The 23,396-nt window shown below is 33.4% G+C and overlaps 1 protein-coding gene across 1 annotated transcript in view; it reads right to left on the bottom strand.

Annotated features, from left to right (window-relative positions):
- The window catches only part of dgo (ankyrin repeat domain containing protein 6 diego), a 115,167-nt gene extending 110,365 nt beyond the window's left edge, over positions 1-4,802 (bottom strand). Inside the window, exon 1 of the mRNA XM_072539832.1 lies at positions 4,273-4,802. The gene's annotated coding sequence lies outside the window, so the exon portion shown is untranslated. The remainder of the gene's footprint in view (positions 1-4,272) is intronic.
- Between the last annotated feature and the right edge of the window lie 18,594 nt (positions 4,803-23,396).

A 23,396-nucleotide genomic window follows, 5' to 3' on the forward strand; every position in this document is an offset into this window, starting at 1 on the left:
TACGAATACACAGCTTATAGACAGTGTTAAACTTATAGTTAAGGAAACCAAAAGAGATACCAAATTTGTAAATGGAAGGCCTGAGCCAAAATGGTATAAAGGTTTTTAGGTAGGCATCCTGAAATTTCGGAAAGAATTAGCCAAACTTTAACACCAGCTAGAGAAGGTGTCACAGAATTACAGCTTCGAAACTGGTTTGAAGAAATTACAAGATACCTAATGGACAAGAATATACTGTATGTTGCTGATCAACCACGCAGACTTTTTAATGCTGATGAAACAGCATTTTTCCTTCAGCCAAAGGGAGATAAAGTTTTAGCAAAACAGGGTGAAAAAAATGTTTACAGTGCAGGATGAGATGAGAAGGAAAACCTAACTGTACTGATAACCGCTAATGCTGCTGGTCAGTTTGCTCCGCCAATGGTTTTACTTAATTACATAAGAATTCCGAGTTATATATCATCAAGTGTTCCAAAAGAATGGGCAATTGGTACTTCAGAAAACGGTTGGATGTGTGGACCCACTTTTTATGAGTACATATCCCATATGTTTGTGCCTTGGCTTCATAAAGAGAAAATTGAACGACCCGTTTTGTTCTTTGTCGATGGCCATGTGTACCATATGACTTTGCATCTGTCAACTTTTTGTACCAAAAATGGAATAGAATTGATCGCCCTGTATCCAAATTCTACGCATTTACTACAACCAAAGGATGTAGGTGTATTCAAGCCGCTGAGAGAGCCTGAAAAATGAAGTACAAAAATGAAGGCTTGATAATTCTGGAAATAAGTTACAAAAACAACATTTTGCACCATTATTGAAGAACGCATTAAAATCTATTTCTCAGCAAATCATCACGAATGCGTTTAAAGCTACCGGCTTGTGCCCTTTTACTGTTGAAAATGTCAAATTTGATAAAATTTCACAGCACCATGTTGTGGTTAGAAATATTAGGAGCAACACAGCAATATTTATAACGGCACTCCAAGAAAGAATTGGTCAACACAAATTTAAAGATTGTCTTTCAAGTTATCAGCAAATCGAATTGACAGATACATCACTATTTCAAATTTGGAAAGATGCATATAAAGAAATAAATAAAAGAGCGGACAAAGGACAAACAAAAAATATTTGTAATATAGCTCAAAATCTAGTGTCTGACAACGATGAATTCTCGGAATCTATTAGACCTATAAACATATTTAGTAAAGTAGCTGAAATAACAGGAAAAGTTTGTGAATCGCCCAAACCAGGAACTTCAAGGGATCCTGATTACCAGTTTTGTAGTCCCAAAGGAATAATAACTACTGAAATTAATGCTGGAGAAGTTTGTGACTCACCTAAACAAGGAACTTCGAAGGATCCTGATTACCAGTTTTGTAATCCCGAGAAACTAATAAATAACTACTGAAATTAATGCTGGAGAAACTGTTTTAAACAGTACCATTTCTTTAGATGTGCCATCGCCTTTTAAAAGAGAGTTATTCTGGCCAGATCCTACTTCCAGAGGAACCAAAAAAAGAAAAAGTAAGGAGAAAATACCATCAGTTGTTACTTCAGAAGCGTGGCAAAACTATTAAAAGAAAAAAGAAGACGAGAAAACCAGAAAACTTAAAGAAAAAGAAAAGAGAGCTTTTCTAAGAGAGCAAAAGAAATTAGATCGAATTAAGAAAAAGAAAAAAGGAACGTCCGAGTCTGAAAGTTCTGAAGACTGGATAGAAAGTGGTGACAACTTAGATGACATAGAAATCAATAAGTAAGAAGAAACTGAATTTTCAGAAGTAGATGCTGTTGGTGCAGTTGCTATAGGAGACTATCTGCTTGTTAAGTTTCGGGGGAGGGGGGGAAGAAAAACTCTAACATATAAGTATGCTTGTGTTACTCAAAACATATTTCCTGAAGAAAGTGAAGTAGAAGTGATGTGCCTTAAAGCAACCAATGATAAAAAACTCAATTTAAAACTGACGAAATAACTTTTCAAACCCTATCGATGTATTTGAAGCACCTTAAATACCCACTATTTTTTCATTTAAGTTTATTTTCCTTTTTAATACATAGTTTAGTTTTTATAAATAGTTAAAATCACTTAAAATATCATTAATAATTACTTTTTTGGGATTTTCTCATGTCAATAACTAGGATGTCAAAAAATGGATTTTTTCAAAATTAGTATGTCAATTACTGAGTGAAAAAAATTGTTCTGTATCCTCACTAGAATAAAACAGAGAAGATGTTTTTTTATTATTTAAATGTTTCATTTCATTAACAACATTGCAAACTCCCTGAACAAATTTTGATTTCAGCAAGTATGATAAATGAAGAGTAGGAATATTTTAATGAAGTTTTTCCCTATAAATGTGTCAATAACTGGTAGGTTTACCTTAGGTATCCTCGATATGTTATTGACTTGAATAAGAGTATTTTTTTATTGATTTCCTCTTTTAAAATGTATAACCAGATCCTACTACACTTCCAGATCGAGGAATTTGCGATGCAAGTGGTCTCATTTCGCATAATTCGACCCGCTTCTTTGATTTCTCTCTTTTTACCATCTGTTTCTTTCAGGACCATACTTGAATCTTTCCATTGAACCGTATGTTCATTTTCCCATGGATGTTTACATATTTGATATATACCAAATTCTCTTTTGTGATATAAGATTGATGTTCATTTATTCTAACATTTAATGATCTTGATGTTTCACCTAAATAAAATTGATCACATTCACAAGGTATTTTATAAATAAGATTCTTTGTTCTTTCCTGTTCATTGTTTATGTTTAATTTTAGATAAAATAGATCAATGTGTTTGTTATTTTAAGTTTTTCCGATAATCCTTTTATGTATGGTATTGATATTTTCCTCGTATTATTCCTTGTGAATGTTGTAGGATCCCGTTATAAGTTGTTCTGTTCCATTCATATTCACTTAAATTGTTAATAAATAAAAATGTAATAAAAAATTGGATGAATTTGCATAACTGTTATTGTTCTACGCCTAAAAAATGGTTAGATAGTAATTATTATAGTGAATAGTGATAGTCAATAAAACATTCTAATTTTGCTGAGTTCTCTGGACTAAACGTTTATTCTTTCGGCTCAATCTCAACAAAACCTGATATTTCTATATCTAAGTATTGCAATTTCATTTCAACTTCAGTTCTTGTTTTGGTAATTATTAAGAAGTACACTAATTATCAATAGCAAAATATACTTATACTAATATTGGACCGGAAAGTTTACATACCTGGAAGTAGAAATATATGCCGACGGATCAGAAGATGGAGAATTGCGAAAGAGAATAACGCAGTCAAACAGAGCTTATTTTGTCCTCTCCCTTATATTTCGGTCTAAAAATGTCCTCCGAAATACAAAGATGAGAATCTATAAAACCTTAATTCGAACAATAGCATGCTATGGCAATGAAGCATGTGTCCTGAAAGAAACATCTAAAAGCAAGCTCGATACATTCGAAAGGAAAGTACTGAGGAGAATACTATGACCTGTGAGGGAAAACGGAATCTTCAGAAGTCGATACAACAACGAGCTTTATCGACTTTATAAGGAAGCACCACTGCATTAAAATACAAAGATTGCAATGGGCCGTAAATGTGATAAGAATGGGAGAAGATATGCTACCAAAAAGAGCACTGAATGCTAGAATACAGAGAAAGAGACCGGTTGGAAAGCCAAGAAAGCTCTGGGAAGACACAGTAAACAGCGATGCACAAGGATGCCGTTTTAGGAGTCCGTGTATGGAGAAGATCAGCTACAGACAAGCAAGGATGGAGGCAAAAAATAAAGGCGGCCAAGGCTCAATTTGGGCTGTAGTGCCGTAAAAAAGAAGAGTATTGGACCGCGTCCATACAAAGTATTCAAAAATGATGAAAATTAGTAAATAAACACAAACAATCTGAAGAATTCAATGTTGCAGTCTTCGGAATAAAATAAGAAGCCATCAGAAAATGAATATTAAAAATTTAAAATCTCATTCAATACGTTGTGAGTTTAAAAGAAGTCACAATGTTTTAATGGCCAGCCTGGTAACGGTTAAATTTAATGCTAATATTTACAATAAATTTAACGAGCTAATAAAAATTCCGTAAATTTTTTAAACAAATACCAATTAATTCTGATAACATTTATAATTATAACCATTTCACACACTCTTAATAATCTGGAGGAATTTAAATGCCAGATATTCTTTCACGAAGTAAAAGTTCACTAATTATAATGATAGCCTAAGAAAAATTTCTCATAAAACGTATAATTACCTGGGTAGGTACCTCCAGCTCCGTGCCTGTACTACATATCAGCTAAGAACACCATCAGGTAGGTACCCAGTACCTATAAGAATGCACATCCACTTCTTCGCGTGCCTATCATCACATTCCTCCACACCTTTTTCATATTTAATCCATCGCAATACTCGCGGTATTATTCATTCACTAATTGAACAATCTATTAAGAACAATTAATAACGAGAATATTTAATTTTAGTTATAATTGAAAAGGTCAAATTACGGGGAGAATTCGTCACCAACACCGGGCATTCAAAACAAACCAAGAAGTATTCTAACCGAACGTCACAAGTGGCTAAGCACACATTGACCGTTGATGCAGCTCGTGATCAAAACACTACATTTATTATCATCCACTTTTATTAGTTTTTATGTGCGAACAGCCATGAACTAAATTCTTCAACGGTTAAGATGTTCGTCGAGTTATAGTTTTCACCTCTGAATTAAAGATCACCTTCTTTTTGACGATTTAAACGTGAACTGGCAGTTCGTTGGGAGACTCACGCTCGCGATCGCGACACCCGCGACCACTGATCGCGGCCACGTTGCCAAATCTGATATATTTATGGGTTCTTGTTTCATTTTATAGTAAAATACGTATATAAACCATGGGAAGTTTGAATTTCGTGGTTTTGGCTTTTTTTAATTTGGAACACAAGGTGTATTATTAAATCTTCAGAAACCGCTAAAAAATGTCGCGATTAAAGAAAAGACGTTTTATATTATGAAAAGGCTGATGACCGTATAAAGCATAAAAATTGATATTCACAATATTAAATAGTGCAGAAAAATGTGACTCTTTTAATGCAAATGATTTGGAAGGATTATTAAAATAGGCGCAAAATAGGTATATATACCTACTTATTTATATATATATATATATATATATATATATATATATATATACCGCCTTGTAGAGCATCCAACTAGATGAGAAAGACATCTCAAACTTATTGCCAAACTTTACTGGAACCAAACAGCCATTATTAATACCAACAACAGAGAATCAAAGCCAATCAGTATTGAACGAGGCGTAAGACAGGGCTATGTACTGTCTCCCACCCTCTTTAACGTGTATTCTGAGAATCTATTTAGGGAAGCTTTAAAAGATCAAAAAGGAATTATCATAGGAGGAGAAATAATTAACAATATACGGTACGCCGACGATACTGTGATTCTAGCTGAAAACATCGACGATCTGCAGGAGCTAATCAATAGAGTTGACATGGAATGCACAAATTGGGGACTGTAGATAAATATCGATAAAACTAAATACATGGTGACCAGTAAAGTGTATATCGGCGCAACCCAACTGATATTAAAACAACAACCGCTGCAGAGAGTTCAGAGATTCAAATACCTTGGATGTTGGATTACCCAAAATCTGGATCCATCCTTCGAAATTCGATGTAAAATTGAACGGGCAAGAAACTCATTTCAAAAATTCAAGCCTCTATTATCCAATAACTCATTAAATTTGGAAATCCGTGAAAAGTTTACAAGATGTTACGTGTGGTCTGTACTTTTGTATGGATGTGAAACTTAGACTTTAAACGCCGATATCATGAATAAAATCGAGGCGTTTGAGATGTGGTTGTATCGAAGGATACTAAAAATTCCATGGACTAGCAGAACCAGAAACGAAGAAGTTCTTCGAAGAATGGGACATCAACGAACTCTATTAAATATTATTAAGAGGCGTAAACTAGAATATCTTGGACATATAATCAGAGGACCAAGATATGAGTTCCTTTGGCTAATTCTCAACAGTAAAATCGAAGGAAAGAAATGGATAGGACGGAAGAAACTCTCTTGGTTGAGGAATTTGCGGCAGTGGAGAGGTTTGACAGCGGACCAATTGCTACACGTAGCGCAAGACCGAAATCAGCATAACAATATTATAAGCATGGTAGTCGCCGACGTTCCGTAGGGATATGGCACTCTAAGAAGAAGATATATATATATATATATATATATATATATATATATATATATATATATATATATATATATATATATATATATATATATATATAATTATAAATACAAATAATAAATAAAAATATACATGTAAAATTCTCGTGACACAGTCAGTCGCCCTACTCTATCCATGTACAACCTCACTATAAGAAACTGTTCAAATGACCAGGAGTCTTCTTATTGCTGTATGTAGAGTGAGATAGATGCAGGCAGAGGCTCTGATGAAATTGCCACGTGTGTTTTCAAAAAAATTATGGATCTTCCAAACAATATCGAGTATATCACCACATACTCAGACACCTGTGGAGGACAAAACAGAAACATTAACATTGCCGCCATGTTCTGACCAAGAAGAAAACCATTCAGGTAATTGATCAAACATTTTTGCTACCTGGCCATATACGCCTCGAATGCGATAGCGATCATGCTCGTGTTGAAAGAGCGAAAAAAGAATTCACTCTTCAGTTAACAATAACAGTATCAGTGATACGTACAGAATCATGATGCCATGTGATTGGTGTAAGTTCGTCCGCACACTTTCTGGGAGAAAGAAATTTAAAGTTATTGAAATGCAGCAACTTGACTTTAAGGAATTTTCTAGTCTGTTGAAAAATGTGCTGGTCCATCGGAAAACTGACAGTGAAAAACAAAAACACGAATGGTTGAAAATCAGGTAGCTACGATACACTTAAGATTTTGGACGAATTTATTTCAAGTACGATCTCAACCCATTTTCTCCATTTAAAAGCTTTAGTATATTGAGGGGTAAGAAGGGTCGACCAGAAAATGTGGAAGTTGCAAGATCCTATGCTGGACCTTTGCCAATAAACCCGAAGAAAAGAAGGATCTTCTCTCAATGTTGAACATCATTGATCCCCAGTTCCATTCGTTCTACATAAGGGTTTATTTTTCTATGCACACCTGATAAAATGTCAATGAGCAGCACTGGTCCCGTTTAAAACTTGGCTGATTCCGTCTGCGCGAACGAGATGCGCGTACTTATCTTGACAAGCAGAGTAGGCATTCTGATTGTTATTTATTCTGTGTCAGAAGTAAACAAGATTTGCTTCGTTAATACCTTAGCAGGTGGCGTTAAGAGCAAACATAATAATTTATTAAATTATTTGAATATAATTTGTTTAAAATATTAGTGATAGTATCACTATCACTATCACTAATCTAAAGAAAAACACCCATAACCCCTTAAGTAACTTAATTCCTATAGAAAAGTGGGAAACACTGTAAAAATTTACTCCAAGAGTCCAGATTGAAATATATGGGAGAGGATTACAGTATGGAGAGACAAACAAATAGTAACATTAATACTACTAACAACGAGTCCCGCACTGCGTTAATTATAATGAAAAACGGGCGATCTCCAGGACCTGACAATATAGATGTAGAGTTACTTAAAGCAGGAGGTCCACTCCTAATAGAACGAATAACTTTTCTAATGAATCAATGCTGCCAACAAATTAAAGTACCATCCGAATGGAAAACCGTTCACCAAGTGGCCATCTTTAAAAAGGGTAATTGAAAAGATCCTAACTGCTACAGAGGATTAAGTGTCCTACCTACTTTCGGGGGATTGTTTGGAAAGATAATAAATGGAAAAATACAAGATGATGTAGGACATCTAATTAGCGATGACCAAAGTAGATTTACGCCTGGTAGATCTTGCACTGATGACTTGTTTATACTCCAACAATTAATAGAAAAAAGAATATGTAAAGAGAATATGTAAAATGGGGGTTACAAGTCAGCATAAAGAAAACAGAATATTTAGTTATCAATTCAGATGCAAGGTTTGAACTGTTAATAGACGAGGACGTGGAAATCAAACAAGTGGAAAAATTTAAATATTTAGGTGCACTCACTGATAAAAACAACTTGGGAGAAACCGAAATTAAACACCGAATTAATCATTGACGTAAAATTGTAGGATGTCTGAACTTCTTATGGTGGGATCGCAACATTTCCAAGAGGAACAAAAAAAAGAATAGGGTAAACCATGGTTGAATCAGTTCTTTGTTATAGCTCTGAAGTAATGCAAACCTGAAAAGAAGATTGTTGGCAGTTGAAATGGATTATTTGAGAAGAAGTTCTAGAACATCAAGGCTGGAAAGGAAGACCAACGAATCTATAAGAAATAACATGAATGCTACAGAAACGGTCATTGACAGAATGGAAAGAAGAGGTTTAAAATGGTTTGGATACCTATTGAGAATGCCTGACGAACGTTGGTCCCACAACTTCACAGATGGAAGCCCCTGGAAGAAGAAAAAGAGGTAGACCTCGACGCTCATGAAATGAAGAAATTAGAAGAGCGATACAATCGAGAATTTTGGAGGAGGAGCATGCCTTGGACCGGGAGGATTGGCGAAGGAGAACGGGAATACAGCGATAGCCGTCTCCAAAATGTATTGTATTTACAAATTCGATCCTGTAATATATATATATATATATATATATATATATATATATATATATATATATATATATATATATTAAAATATAAATAATAAAATTACTTTATTCAATTTTAAAAATGTTAATTAAATTTTAAAAATGAAGAAAATATATGAAGCTTCGCTCTAGTCTGCTGTACCATCTGTTTTTATGATGTGGCATTAAACAATACATACAACCTTTAATTTTCATCATTCTATCATCAACTCCTATTTTTTAATAGCCATATAGTGTCATAAGGTTAGTTGTCATACTCTTCCGAAACAGCTTGACCGATTTTTATGAAATTTTTTATATTCGCTAGGTCTGAGAATGGCTCGTAATATATTTTCATATCCTTAAGTGATAAAGATGATCCACCCTAAAAACTTTCTTTTATTTTTTGGGCAAAACTTTTTATTTTTATTCTTTTTTTGATGTGACATTAAACAATACTCCTAATTTTCACTTTTTTTATGAATAACATATCTTTTAATAGCCATATTAGTACTTTAATAATTTTAACCCTGGTCAATACCTGCACAATTATCACTAGATCAGGTAATCCCGCCAGGCGTCCACCAGTGTCACTTCTCACCCAGTAAACAGCACGGAGTAGGGATGAGAACAAAGCCGATCTCCTGTCTGTCTCACACAATAGTTTTCGGCCATTATTACTATTGATGCATCGAGTGTAGTAGTGACGTTTACAATTATCATTTTAGCTTATCAGTGTAATTCTCAAGTAAATTTATTATTAATTTGCTGCACCGAGCGTATTCAGCGTGTTTTCCGGTCATAGCTCACTAGTTTAAAAACCATACTTGGACGAGCAATATTGGCGGCAAAAAATGCAGATGCCAATGATCTGAATGCACCCTTCTGAATTTTCTTCTACGAAAGTTGTTTTCGTTCAAATCAATTGATGCAGTAATAAATCTGGATGACGTAGTCAACTATCCTACGGAGTTTTTGAATTCATTGGAATTGCCTGGACTCCCACCTAACAATTAAAGTAGGATCAGTTGTCATTATGCTGCGTGATTTTGCAGTTCACGGACGCCGCTCAGAGGGCATAAGGTGTCACCAGCTGAAAGAACAAGCTTTTGCAGTTCTCATTCATATTTACAGTCAATTAAACGTGTAATAATATTATAATAGTACTAAGTAAAATGGTAAAAAAAATTAATTGAATATTTGAATGTTTTCTGTTTGGTGAACGTGGCAACAGTGACCACCGATCGCGATTCCTAGAGATGGAAAAGTTATGATTAGAGAATAGATTGTTTATGTGTGTAAAATATTTGAAACGGTACATTTATATAATGTATTTGAACTTGTATTAATGAAAACGCATGCATCGAGACTGCCGTGATTATAGCAATTATTTTGTTGGAAAAAGAACCGGGGAGTATAAAATTTATAAATAGCAATAAATATTCATCGGTTAATTGTAAGAAGATGAAGAAAACGTCAACAGCTACTTGTACGACAAATGATATCCGCAATTTATGTAAGAATGCAGATGTTACTGTTAATTTGAGCAAGGTGAATGACAATAGCATAATCAATGTTTACAATGGCAGAACGATAATCGTATGTTTGAATCTTTTAGGTTCATTCAAGAACAAATAACAATCGAGTTCTTATTATATCTTATACCGAAAATTAGAACGAAAATATAAATAACTGGAAAGAAGCAATAAGGCTGTTAGTAAATAAAATATGTAAAGAACTACATGTCCATAACCCTAGCGAATTAGACTAGGCGGGATCTGTAGAAATTCAGACCATAATGGACATTTTCTTTCATGGCTATTTTTTTGCTGGAATCCCTTCAGGATGTGCCCAATATAGATAATCACGATATGCGCCAGTCGCAAACCCTGTGCTAAATTTTTTATTTAACAAAATCTGAAAACAATTGAAAATTTCTCATTTTTTTTGCTATTATTTTCGTTTATAATTCGGAAAATATTGATCCTAGAGAAAAAATTATAACAAGTTAAAAGTTTCGTTATTCAATTTTACACAATATTTCGTTAGCTAGAAATTGAAAATTTAATGGTTATTGTTGAAAAAATAGCAATAATTGGAAAAAAAGTACAAAAAAATGAAGTTAATCCTTTAAATGTTTTCGACTTTCTAAACTTGACTTACAAGCTCCATATTCCGCCTAGAAAAACTTTTTAATATGTTTAAAACGTGTGCTAAATTTTGTTAAGATCGGTCGGATAGGTTTTGCATAATAATTTTGCAATCCAGCCTACTGAAAAAAATCGCAAATTTTCAAATTTATAGTAAGCCCTAAATAAGGCCCTCAGATAGTTGCAAATTTTTTTACATATAAAAAAGGCTCAAACTTTCAAACGCTATTTGTAAAATTCAAATCGGTTCACTAGGAGAGCCTAGAATTTTTTTTAAAGTTTTAAACATTTTTTAGGCTTATAAACAAATTGAATAACTATACGAGCTTTAAACATATCAATTTCAAAATTTATACACTTAAAGAACATTAAAAGACGCTTCTTAAAAAAAACGATACATTCGGCTTACTGGTTGCCGAGATATTGAAGGTCAAGGTCAGACCTGAAGATTTTTGTCCTAAAAAAAGAAAAAGACTTTAAAAAATTATTGAAGATTGAGTCAAAATAAAGTTTATTTATGAAAAAAAAAATTTTTTTTCGTTCGCCTTTGTATTAACAATTTAAATTATTTATTAACAATTTATAAATACATATTCATTTACTAAAAGTAACAATTTACTTCAATGTATAAATTGCAAGCTCAAAAAAAATGCATGAAGAAAAAATGCAATTACTTGTTTAACATACAATTGTTTATTGCAAATTTCCCAATTTTGCAATTAAAAATGGTATTTGAAAATATGATACTTGAAATCCTTGTCGTCCGAGACATCGACTCAAAAAAAAAAGAGCAAAATTGGTTAACAAGAAGCCGAGGTAATGCAATTTTTAGCGCGCGCTATGATTTTGAACTCGCCGATTCACATTTCGAGTGAATGTCCCCCACCACCACCTCTCATGCATTCCGAGCGACATTTTACGCGAAAACGGTTTTTATTTGTCTTTTTTATGGATGTTGCCATAAAGCGCATTACGTAAAACTTTTCATATAAAAAGTACTTGACAAGACGAGGGCATTTGTTTAAAAACGAGCCCTCTATCACTTATGGTTACACAGCAAATGTATGCCAAATTTGACCTTTAATATCTCGGCAACCAGTAAGCCGAATGTATCTTTTTTTTTTAAAGAAGCGTCTTTTAATGTTCTTTAAGTGTATAAATTTTGAAATTGATATGTTTAAAGCCCGTAAAGTTATTCAATTTGTTTATAAGAATAAAAAAAGCTTAAAACTTCTAGGCTCTCCTAGTGAACCGATTTGAATTTTACAAAAAACGTATGAAAGCTTGAGTCTTCTTTTATGTGTAAAAAAATTTGCAACTATCTGAGGGCCTTATTTAGGGCCTACTATAAATTTGAAAATTTGCGATTTTTTTTCAGTAGGCTGGGTTGCAAAATTATTATGCAAAACCTATCCGACCGATCTCAACAAAATTTAGCACACGTTTTAAACATATAAAAAGGTTTTTCTAGGCGGAATATGGAGCTTGTAGGTCAAGTTTAGAAAGTCGAAAACATTTAAAGGATTAACTTCATTTTTTTGTACTTTTTTTTTCAATTATTGCTATTTTTTCAACAATAATCATTAAATTTTCAATTTTTAGCTAATGAAATATTGTGTAAAATTTAATATCGAAACTTTTAACTTGTTATAATTTTTTCTCTAGGATCAATATTTTCCGAATTATAAACGAAAATAGGAGCAAAAAAATGAGAAATTTTCAATTTTTTTTTAATTTAAGTTATTATATTAATTTAAATTAAATTTAAGTTTCCAACTAAAATACTAACAAAAATAGATTAAACTCAAAAAGTAAAAGGCAAAAGAGTAAGCTGGATTTAGAAAAGTTGATTCAGCGCAAGTGATCCTTTACATAACTATTAGCCCAGTCTGGCTATGCAAGAATCATCGATTTCACGGCAAAATTTTTCGCAGATATTTGAAGCTTTTGAGACATAGGTGGGGGTTACTAGATGACGAATAGATGAAAAAGTACTCGTATTGTTTTTTTTTAAACAATAATTTATGGTCACAATTAGAATAGAATAAGAAAAAACTTATTAGACAAAAAATCAAATTGTGACCATAAATTATTGTTTAAAAAAAACGCAAGGTAAAAATACGAGTACTTTTTCATCTATTCGTCATCTAGTAACCCCCACCTATGTCTTAAAAGCTTCAGATATCTGCGAAAAATTGTTCGACCTTTTTTTATAACCAGACTGGGCCATATGAAATTAATTAATGAAAAACAAATGAATATCACATACCGCTGTCTATGGCATTATTGGTACCATTCCGACCCTTGGTGCAAGGGGTGCACCTGGGCGGCATGTAAGGGCTCTGATATACGAGCGCCAATGTTGTCGCGGTAGCTAATGTCGTCGACATGTCGTTCGTATAATTTACTCCATGGTAGTGCCATTTCCCGGTTGGACAGACGCTAACGCGACGACATTAGAGCTCGTCGTCAAAGCGCCCTAAAAATAGGGAAAAATGAATTAAAAAAATTATCTTCTTCTTCTTCTTCTTCCTCTTTATAAAAAATTCTGCTTGTTCTTTGGCGGATTAATACCTCTATGGTGACTTATCTCTTGCTATTTTGACGACACGGATCTCCTCCATTCTCCTTATGTGGTTATTCCATTATTTTTTTCTATTTTGTTTCCATTCATTTATACACTGTACGTTACATTTTCTTCTGACATCTTTACTTCTCTTTCGATCTCTCAGCGTATTTTCTGTAATTCTTCTCAGTACTCTCATCTCTGCCGTTTCCAATAGCCTTTGCGTTGTGGCTGTGTCGGGTCTTGTTTCTGAGGCATATGCCATTATTGGTCTTACAGTGGCTTTATAAATTTTTGACTTCATCTCAGTGTCAATGTGTCTGTTTCGCCATATAGTGTTATTAAGGCATCCTGCCAGTCTATTTGCTTTTTGTACTTGATCTCTAACCTCTTTGTCCAGGTCTCCATAGCTAGACAGTGTAATTCCAAGGTATTTTATTTCCATTACTTGTTCAATACTGATGCCATCAATTTCTATTTCACATCTGGTTGGTTCTTTGCTGAGTACTATTGTTTTAGTTTTTTGAGATGAGATTGTCATATTAAATTCTTTTGGTCTTATGTTAAATCTGTTGACCAGTCTTTGCAGACTATCTTCATCTTGGGTTGTCAATATTGCATCGTCTGCATAACAGAGTATTCTGATTTCTTTGTTTCCCATTCTGTATCCTCTTTCTTTGTTAACGGTTTTGATGATTTCATCCATGATTAAATTGAAGCGCATAGGGCTCAATGAATCCCCTTGTTCTATTCCGCTGCCTATTTCTATAGGTTCTGTAAGTTATCCATCTATTCTGACTTCCATTTTGTTGTTTTGGTAGATGTTTCTGATAGTTTTTATAATATTTAGGGGAGCTTCTCTATTATACAGAAGATGGATTACATCTTTGAGTCTTACTCTGTCAAACGCTTTCTTTAGGTCAATCAGACACAGAAATGCTGGTCTATTATACTCTAGTGATTTCTGAGTAATTTGCATTATAACGAATATTGCATCTGTACACGATCTTCCGCTACGAAAACCCTGTTGTTCATCTGCTAAACTTGTCCTCTGATTTATTAGCACTTGTAAAATTTTAGTTATAAGTTTTAGCGTAGTATTTAACAAGTTTATTCCTCTGTAGTTTTCTGGCAGCCAGAAATAAAAATTATAAAAATATAAATATATTATTGTAGTTGTACTAGCAACAGAAAGATTGAATTTAAGAAAAGAAATTGTAATTGTGTTTAAATTTCAATTTTTATATAGGTATAAAACTTTATGTCGCAACCAGTTAGAAAAGATTATTTTATATTTTGGTGTTTTAATATATTTTAACCTGTTTTTCGCAACGCGTCGAAGATTTTTCAGGAAAATACTCGTCTATGGTCAAAGAATATAAATGCATGATGCGGGTTAGTTTGTACTATTTTAATCTTAAATGTGATATAATGTATAACAGTGTAATTTTAGAAAACTTGATAAAAATTTGTTACATATTGTGTTTTGGTTATACGGTTATAGCGACAGAAGAAATTAAAGGTAATTACCTACATTAATTTGATTCTATTTTGCGTTTGAGTGATTAAATAAAATTTATATACTATTTTTTAACTTTCTACACTGTGGTGGCGAATTCATAATTTAAATAAAAATAATAATAAAACATATTTACTTATATATTTTTTTATTTGGTAGGATATAGTTTAATTGAAGTTTAGAACTTTAATATCTTTCATTTTCAAAATATTTTATTAAAGGTTGTTTAGTATTTAGACAAATGAATGAATTGGTAATTTTCGACAAAAAGCCTGCTTTATACTTCTTTAGCCCTTAACTGGTGACTATGCGTCTCACAGACTCCGCACGTTTATTAACACGTCTACGTTTCTCGCCACAAATACGTAGCAATATGTAATTCGGTGTACCTTCCTAGCTTTTAGAGTACCTATATTCGAACGTGTTAATGAGAGGTACTTCGCTCTTCCCGTTTTCGAAATATTTACGTCGCGGAGTCTACTAGACGCAAGGTCACCATTAGTGTTATTTTAATATGGATAATTCTCGTAAAGCTGTAAGAGTATTAGACGATGATTTCGAAGAAGTGTGCACAAAATGGTATAATGAGGCGAACAGTGACATTAGTGATGATGATGTGGAAGAAGGATATTATATAGAAAGTGATCATTTTACGGACAGTGAACAAGAACTAAGTGAAAATGAACAGCAACAAGACTCAGAAATGATATCTAGCGAAGATGAAGAAGAGTGTGTCAACTCCAGCAATTATTACTATGGAAAGAATAGGTATAAGTGGAGTAAAAAGGTGCCAACTAGAAACGTCCGTACGCCTGCTCACAATATTGTTGTACTCCCATCAATCCGTTCAAAAGTAGCAAAGTCAACGAGTCCCGTTTATTATTTTAATAAATTGTTTTCACCAGATATGTAAAGTCTTGTTGTCAAGAGAACTAACGAAAAACTCGCAACTTCTCGGCCAAAGTATCAACAATATAAAAAAGACAAATCCGAGTTGGCTGATACTGATGAAATAGAATTGAGAGGTTTCTTGGGACTGCTTCTTTATACTTCTATTTATAAGTCAAATCATGAGGATGTACGAAGTCTGTTTCCTACTAACGAGAAAGGACGGTCTATATTTAGAGCAGTTATGTCGCAGAAACGTTTCCTGACCCTGATGGCCGCCTTAAGATTTGACAATGCCTCGGACCGAGAACAGAGAGCAAGGGATAATTCAGCTGCTGCTATCCAAGAATTCTTTGACTTATTTGTAAGCAATTCGAAAGATGCATATACAGTTGGGAAAAATGTGTGTGTAGACGAAATGCTGGTAGGTTTCAGAGGCAGATTTCGCTTTAAAATGTATATTCCCAGCAAACCCTGTAAATATGGGATAAAAATCTTATGTATGACTGATGACTGATGCACGAACTGGGTATTTACATAATGCTTACATTTATGCTGGGAAAGGTTCAAATGGATTTAGCCTCACAAATGAAGAAAGAAGAATGAGCATACCTACTCAAGCACTTATAAGATTAGTCAAACATCTTTACAATACTAATAGAAATGTAACTGGCGACAACTGGTTTAGTTCGGTTGATTTAGTACATCATCTACAACAACATAAACTCACTTACGTTGGCACAATGCGAAGAAATAAAAAAGAAATTCCTCCATAGTTCCTTCCGCGACCAAATCGTAATGAAGGCGACACTTTGTATGGATTTACCAAAGACCTAACACTTTTATCCCGTACAACTAAGAAAAATAAAGCTGTGATATTAATTTCTTCCGTGCATCATTCCATAGAAGTACCTAGATGCAGATAATGGACTACCAGAAATAAATTATTTTTACAACTTGACCAAAAGGGGTGTAGACGCGATGGATGAAAAGTGTTTAAAATATTCCTGTAGCCGCAAATCACGTAGATGGCACATGGCTATTGTTTATATAATAGTAGACGTATGTGGAGTAAATTCATACATTATGTTCACTTCGATTCCCGAAAATAATTGGACTAGATTCAAATTTATAGAAACCCTGGGCGATGAACTCGTTCCTCATATTTGCATAGAAGATATGAAATGCCAACATTACAAAGGCAGCTGAAAGAACTGATCGGAAGTATCCTTGATATTCCCGAAAATATGGCTAACGAAGAAGAAAAGCTTGAAATAAGAAAATATTGTTACATCTGTCCATACAAATTAAGAAGAATAGCTGCATATTTATGAACAACTTGTCAAAACCCCATATGTTTGCAATGTTCTCGAAAAATTTGTATAAATTGTACCAGGGTAGAATAAATTTTTAACGTTTTTTGAGATTTGCAGGTTTTGTGCAGAATTGCAATTATGTTGTTTTTAACACTTTTTTATACAAAATGTACCTATTTTTAAACATACATATATTATATGTGTTTGTATATATTTATTTTTTTTTGGAATATGACTTTAAAAATGTTGAGTTATAAAACATGTTACCATTTTGTTATAGGTCCTGGTCGTACAGTTTGATTTTTTTCTTTTTCACTAAAAAAATTGACATTACAATATTGTTTTATTATTAAAAACTGTTGTATTGCATTTTTTAGGTGCCAGCTTGACAAAAACAGCTTTTTTGCCAAGAGTCTGTCAGGGTCACCATTTACATAATTAAAAATAGGGTCACCAGTTAAGGGTTAAATCGTCAAAAACAACATTTCTTGGACGCATCGTAAATTAAGATTTTTTTATAGATGTCTGATAATCGAAAACATCCTTCTGGAGTCTAGTATAGAAAAATGTAGCAGCATAAAAAACAACTAGTTAAAACGGCTAGTGGTTCACTAGAAACGTTTTTAATCCCAACAAAATCACATGAAGCAGCATCAACTTCCCAAGCCCATGATGCAAATGTGACAGACGGAATTGAAAGTGAGAGATGAACAAAAGACGGATACCACAACTGTGATGGAAAGTGTTTTAGCAGAAGAACAAAGTCCTGAAAAAGTAAGTTTTGGAAACATTCACGCTCATAAGGATCCTACCTATTGGCATTGTATTTTATTGGAAAATTAAAATTAACCCTGTTAGAATTAGGTCCTATCTAATTGACAGAAGCTGACATGAATTTTGAAATGAAAAAAAATTGTGTAATGGGAAATAATTCCAAGAGTTTGACTGGTGTATTCTAAATCCAAAGATTGTGTATATTGTTTTTCTTGAAAAATCTTTAAAACTGTTCCTAGTTGTTTTTTTGAGGGATATATTTGTAGCTTACGCTTGAAGAATTTTGTATTTACTTAATTAAATGAAACTGCACTATAAATGCTATGTATTTATTGCAAGAAAAACAAAAAAAAATGTTGGAAAAAAAAGTAGATGTTGCGTCGCTTGGGGCTGGGAAAATTTTACCGACCGTGGGAAAAAGCGGCATCCTTTGATGTTTGCACCTGCTCAGGTGTTCGGGTGACGTCACGCTTACTGACAAGTCGAATCATTTCTTCCTTTCCTTTCTTTCGTCTTCTTCTTTTTTTTTTAGTTAATCTGTTTTTCGTCTCATGTTACCTTCTTTTATTCACTATTTGAACGTCTACTGCTTGACAGGGGAACCCAACACTACACTTTTATATAATAGCGAGATGAATAATTGACTTTTCTTTCGTTCTGAATGTGAACCGTGACTGCTCTTACGCTTAAAGTGCGTAGTATCTATGCGCAGTGAATGTAAACTCAATTTGGGTGTTATTGGCGCGTACAATATTGATTTATAGAGACATTTAAGTCAGGTTATAGCACGTCATGAAAAATCAAAAGGTCACATTTGTAATACAAAATCTTGGATTGATTTAAAGAAATCGATTTAGATTTAAATAATAAATATGAAAAATGGGTTTATGCTTAAAAATTATAATTTTATGTTGTTATATTTTTAGCCGGCCAAAATTTGAGTCTTAGATGTGAAAATAACAAGATATATGAGCAATAAAATGGAAACTTTTTAAAATTAATTGAAACAGTTATTGCAAACTTTATGATACGATATCCGACACAATAATAAGATTAAAAAGGACTCCATCAAATATTATTTTATGTGTTCATATTCAAAACGAACTGTTTTTCCTCTTAGGAGAGAAAATAAGAAATGGAATTGAGCTGAGTTTATTAGTCTAATTTATTAACTTTATTTATTATAAAAAATATTCTACCACTTAGTTTATTAAAGTGATTATTTAATTTATATATACAATATTCTAACACTTTTCACAACTACTTTAATTTATATTATTTATTTACAACATTTATTTCCACATTACAATTCGAAACTCGACCCGATATTAATTTTTGACTAACTTTAAAATGAAAAGGTCCTCTATTTATATAAGATACCCGTTATTCTGGAATATGTTAGGACTGGGCGTATTATTGTTTTGTAGAGTATTATTTTTGTATTTCTCGATATAATTATGGATTTAAGGAGGAGATTGAGCCCAAAATAGCATCTGTTGGTCATGCAAATTCTGTGGTTTATCTCTGCGGCAGTATTATTTTCAGAGTTAAGGAGCACTCTCAGGTACCTATACAAATTCGTTCCCTGCTTCGATGACGTCGTTTTCTATAACAAGTGGTCGTAGGATTTGTGGATGTGTGCTTATTTTCATATACTTCGTTTTGTTGGTATTTATTATTAAACCCATTTTTGTCGCTGATCCTTTTAATGCTACATATGCTGTTCGTACAGCGTTTTCCATTCACTCAACAATATTGATGTTCATGTGCGTTTTTAGTTAACTAAGTTATAATATCGCTCGAAAAATAATCATAAGTATTACTAAATTAATTTATTAGTAAATAACATTATTTAAAACTGACAGTGGATGTGTTCTAGAGAATATCTTTGTCATTATGTTAAAAATTAAATATTAATAAATAAATAAAAAAATAAGTACTAATTGAAACAGGTCATAATCTCAAAATCTGCTCTTTGGGCAAAATAGGTACCAATAGATAGGGTAAAAAGAGTAGCCCGTCCGTTTTACCCTATCTATTTATTTAAAAAAAAAGTTTATAACCCCTTTTTTGAGTTTCATTTAAGAAGATATATTTTTCATTTCTAATAATTATTTCAATAGTTACAACTAGTTGTTGTAGTAGTTATAATTTGGCACCTCGAAGCGGCGTCCATTTTAAATTGCTAGAGGTCCTTCCTGCTGTTTTGTTTGTCCATTTGTTCCAGGAGATTCTTGTAAGTACCCCTTTTTGTGTTTCACTTTTGTAGTTGCTCCAATCCAACCCCCTTACCATTCACTTATCCACGACCCAGCTACTCCAAATAAACCCTGAGTGCCGTTCGCATAAGTATCGTTTATTTTGCTTGCCCTATCTCCACCCCAGTAACTTCTGTCCCCAATTTTCAACCCTCCATAATAATACCCTATGTGGTAGGCAAAACATTTCGTTACAGTAGTAACTGGTGATAGGGGTTACAATCGAGCATCAATTACATCTGCTGTTCCTCAGACAACTTTAGAACGTCATGTCAAAAAACAATGAGATAATGCAAGTTATCTTGTTGCAAAACTTTAGGCGCTAAAAGGCCTGTTTTCACTCCCGAACAAAAAGTAGAACTTGTTGCTTATCTCTGAGATCTGGAATCAAGATTGTTTGGCTTGACCGTGAAAGAATGTAGGCAACTTACCTTTGACCTTGCTGGTAAAAGTAGGATTGAGCACCCCTTTAACAAAAAGCATAAAATGACTGGACAGGGATGGATGCTGGATTTTTAAAAAGGCATAAAGAGTTGTCAATCAGAAAGTTCGAGGCTACGTCAGATGCCCGTGCGATGGGATTTAACAAAGTAGCTGTTTAAAAATTCTTTAAACTGTTGGATAAAACTGCCCAGATATATAAATTAACAGCAGAAAAAATTTCTACGTAGATGAAACAGGAGTTATGGTCAATCCAAAAGGGGTTTTCAAAATCATAGCTTCAAAAGAAAAGCACCAAGTTGGAGCGCTTGCATCCGCCGAGAGGGGTGAAACTATAACTGCAGAAATTTGTTTCTCTGTCTCAGGAGCCTATATGCCTCCCATGCTAATATTTTCCCAAAGCGAGCGCCAGAGGGATTTTTTTAATAGCGTCGTACCTGATGGATGGGTTGAGCTTAAAAAGGGTGGATAGATAAGACATTGTTTTTTTCATAGTTTAAGAAGTTTTCTTTTAATGCTACATACGCCTCTCGTACAGCGTTTTCCGTTCTTTCAACAATATTGATATCATCGGCATAGACCAGGATTTGAACTGATTTATTTTATATTGTACCAGTGGTTGTGATTTGTGACAAACGTATTACTTTTTCCAGAGCCAGATTGAACAGTATACAGGAGAGAGGGTCTCCCTGGCACAGCCCATTATTTGTTTTAAAAGGCTCAGACAGTTCCCCCTGAATTCGTACTCTACATTCAACTTTTTCAAGAGTTAATTTTGTTAAATTTACCAGCCGATTTAGTATTCCTAGCTTTTTCATTGCTTTGAACATTCCTCTTCTATTCACAGAGTCGTAGCCTGCTTTGTAGTCTATAAATATGTGATAAATATGTGTCGGAGTATCAATGCCATATTCCAGTGTTCTGCATATGCCATATGGTGCCATACGGTGATATAGTACTGTGGGAAATATTTTATACGCTGCATTTAGAAGCGTAATTCCTCTGTGGTTAGAGCATTCAAATATATCTCCTTTTTGTGTATGGTGCAAAGTATTCCAATATTACAATCATTGGGAAGGATTTCTGTGTCAATATTTCTTTTATAAGCTGCTGTAATGCCATAGTGGTATCATGGCCACCTTCGTTATATAGTTCAGCTGGGAGAACTTCAAGAATCGTTGGTGATTCCTCTTCCCTCTCGTCTGCTCCCCTTACCGTATAAAATAGAAGGTTGACTCTGAGGAAGAGGTATTTGTTCTTTTATCAGATTTTCCAACAGATACTTAATAGCAGCATCATTATATATGCACCCGAACATCCAATTATTGATATCGTCAATGTTACCATTACAATCACAAAGTTCTGTTTTCCTTAAATTAAATCTATGAAGATAGGTTGACATTAGCATGATTAACAAGATATATAACAAACATTGAATATACTCTTCTATTGGGATGACTTATTTCAGCAAAAGGCGCAGTGCGTAAAACAGTGTGAATTTTTGTATAAAGATTGTTACTAGATTTGTATAAAGAAGTAAAATAGAATAAAAAAACACTTTTTTCATTAATTATTCACTTTGAAATGTTTTATTACAAATATATTTTCAAATGTTAATCAATCTTTTTTCTTCAGCTTTATTTAGTTTCAGTTTTCTGATCGATACGTTACAATTGTACATATAATAGTTTTATATATAATTTGTAAACAATGTAAAAAAATGTGGGGCTTAAAAGTTACACACTAGTACATTCTTCGTTTCCAGATTTTAGTCTTTATTATACTTTTTTCATCCATTTTACGGTGTTTTTGGAAAAATTTTGTTTCATAATCAGTTTAGGGGAAACTGGGGGAATACCGCGCACGGGGGAATATCGCGCATCAGTATCTTGGCAACACGGCTTAAGTATTGCAATATTCAACACAGTGCGCAGTCTCGTATTTGCTAGCCGACCACATGTTTGTAATATGACTGCATTCGTAGTATTGGTTTAGACAAGGTCACAGATTGTTTGTTTTTCAAGACTTTAATGTAATTTTCGACTAATTTTTAACAAGCGGTAAGTGCTTTTGTTATTAATTTTCATTAAAACTATTCAATGATTATTTTGCTTTATATGTATAGATAATTTCACGTACAAAAATAATGCATTTTATTTAGTCATTAACGAACAGTGATAAGTTAAGTTAGGTTACTCGCTTAGGGGGAATACCGCACAGCTGTGTCGTGCTGCGCGGTATTACCCCGTGTAAGAATTTTTGCTGATATAGTGTTTTTATTGCATTTTAGATTCCAAAATGCTCCGTGCTTAGGTACGTTCGGAAAACTGAAAGATCAAAATGGACAGAAGATGAACTAAAAGCTGTGATCACTGCTATACGATCTGGGCGAAAAATACGAGAAGTAGGTCGATTATTCAATATTCCACAATCCACTCTACATGACAAACTAAAGTCCAATAGCCATAAAAAAATAAAACTTGGCAGGAAACCAATTTTTAATGATGAACAGGAATACACCATAGCCAACCATGTTAAAAAGTTAGCCAATATGTTTTTTGGAGTCACATCATCAGAACTAAGGCGTTTAGCATACCAGTTTGCTGAAGAGAATAAAATAAAACACCGTTTCGACTCGATAAAGAAGATCGCTGGTGAAGATTGGTTAGAACTCTTTTTAAAGCGTCATTCAGACATTCGTGTTAGAAAACCCGAAGGTACCAGTCAAAACCGCATTTCTGCATTCAATAAAGATGAGGT

Source organism: Diabrotica undecimpunctata, chromosome 8 (assembly GCF_040954645.1).
Source record: "Diabrotica undecimpunctata isolate CICGRU chromosome 8, icDiaUnde3, whole genome shotgun sequence".
Lineage (NCBI taxonomy): Eukaryota > Metazoa > Arthropoda > Insecta > Coleoptera > Chrysomelidae > Diabrotica > Diabrotica undecimpunctata.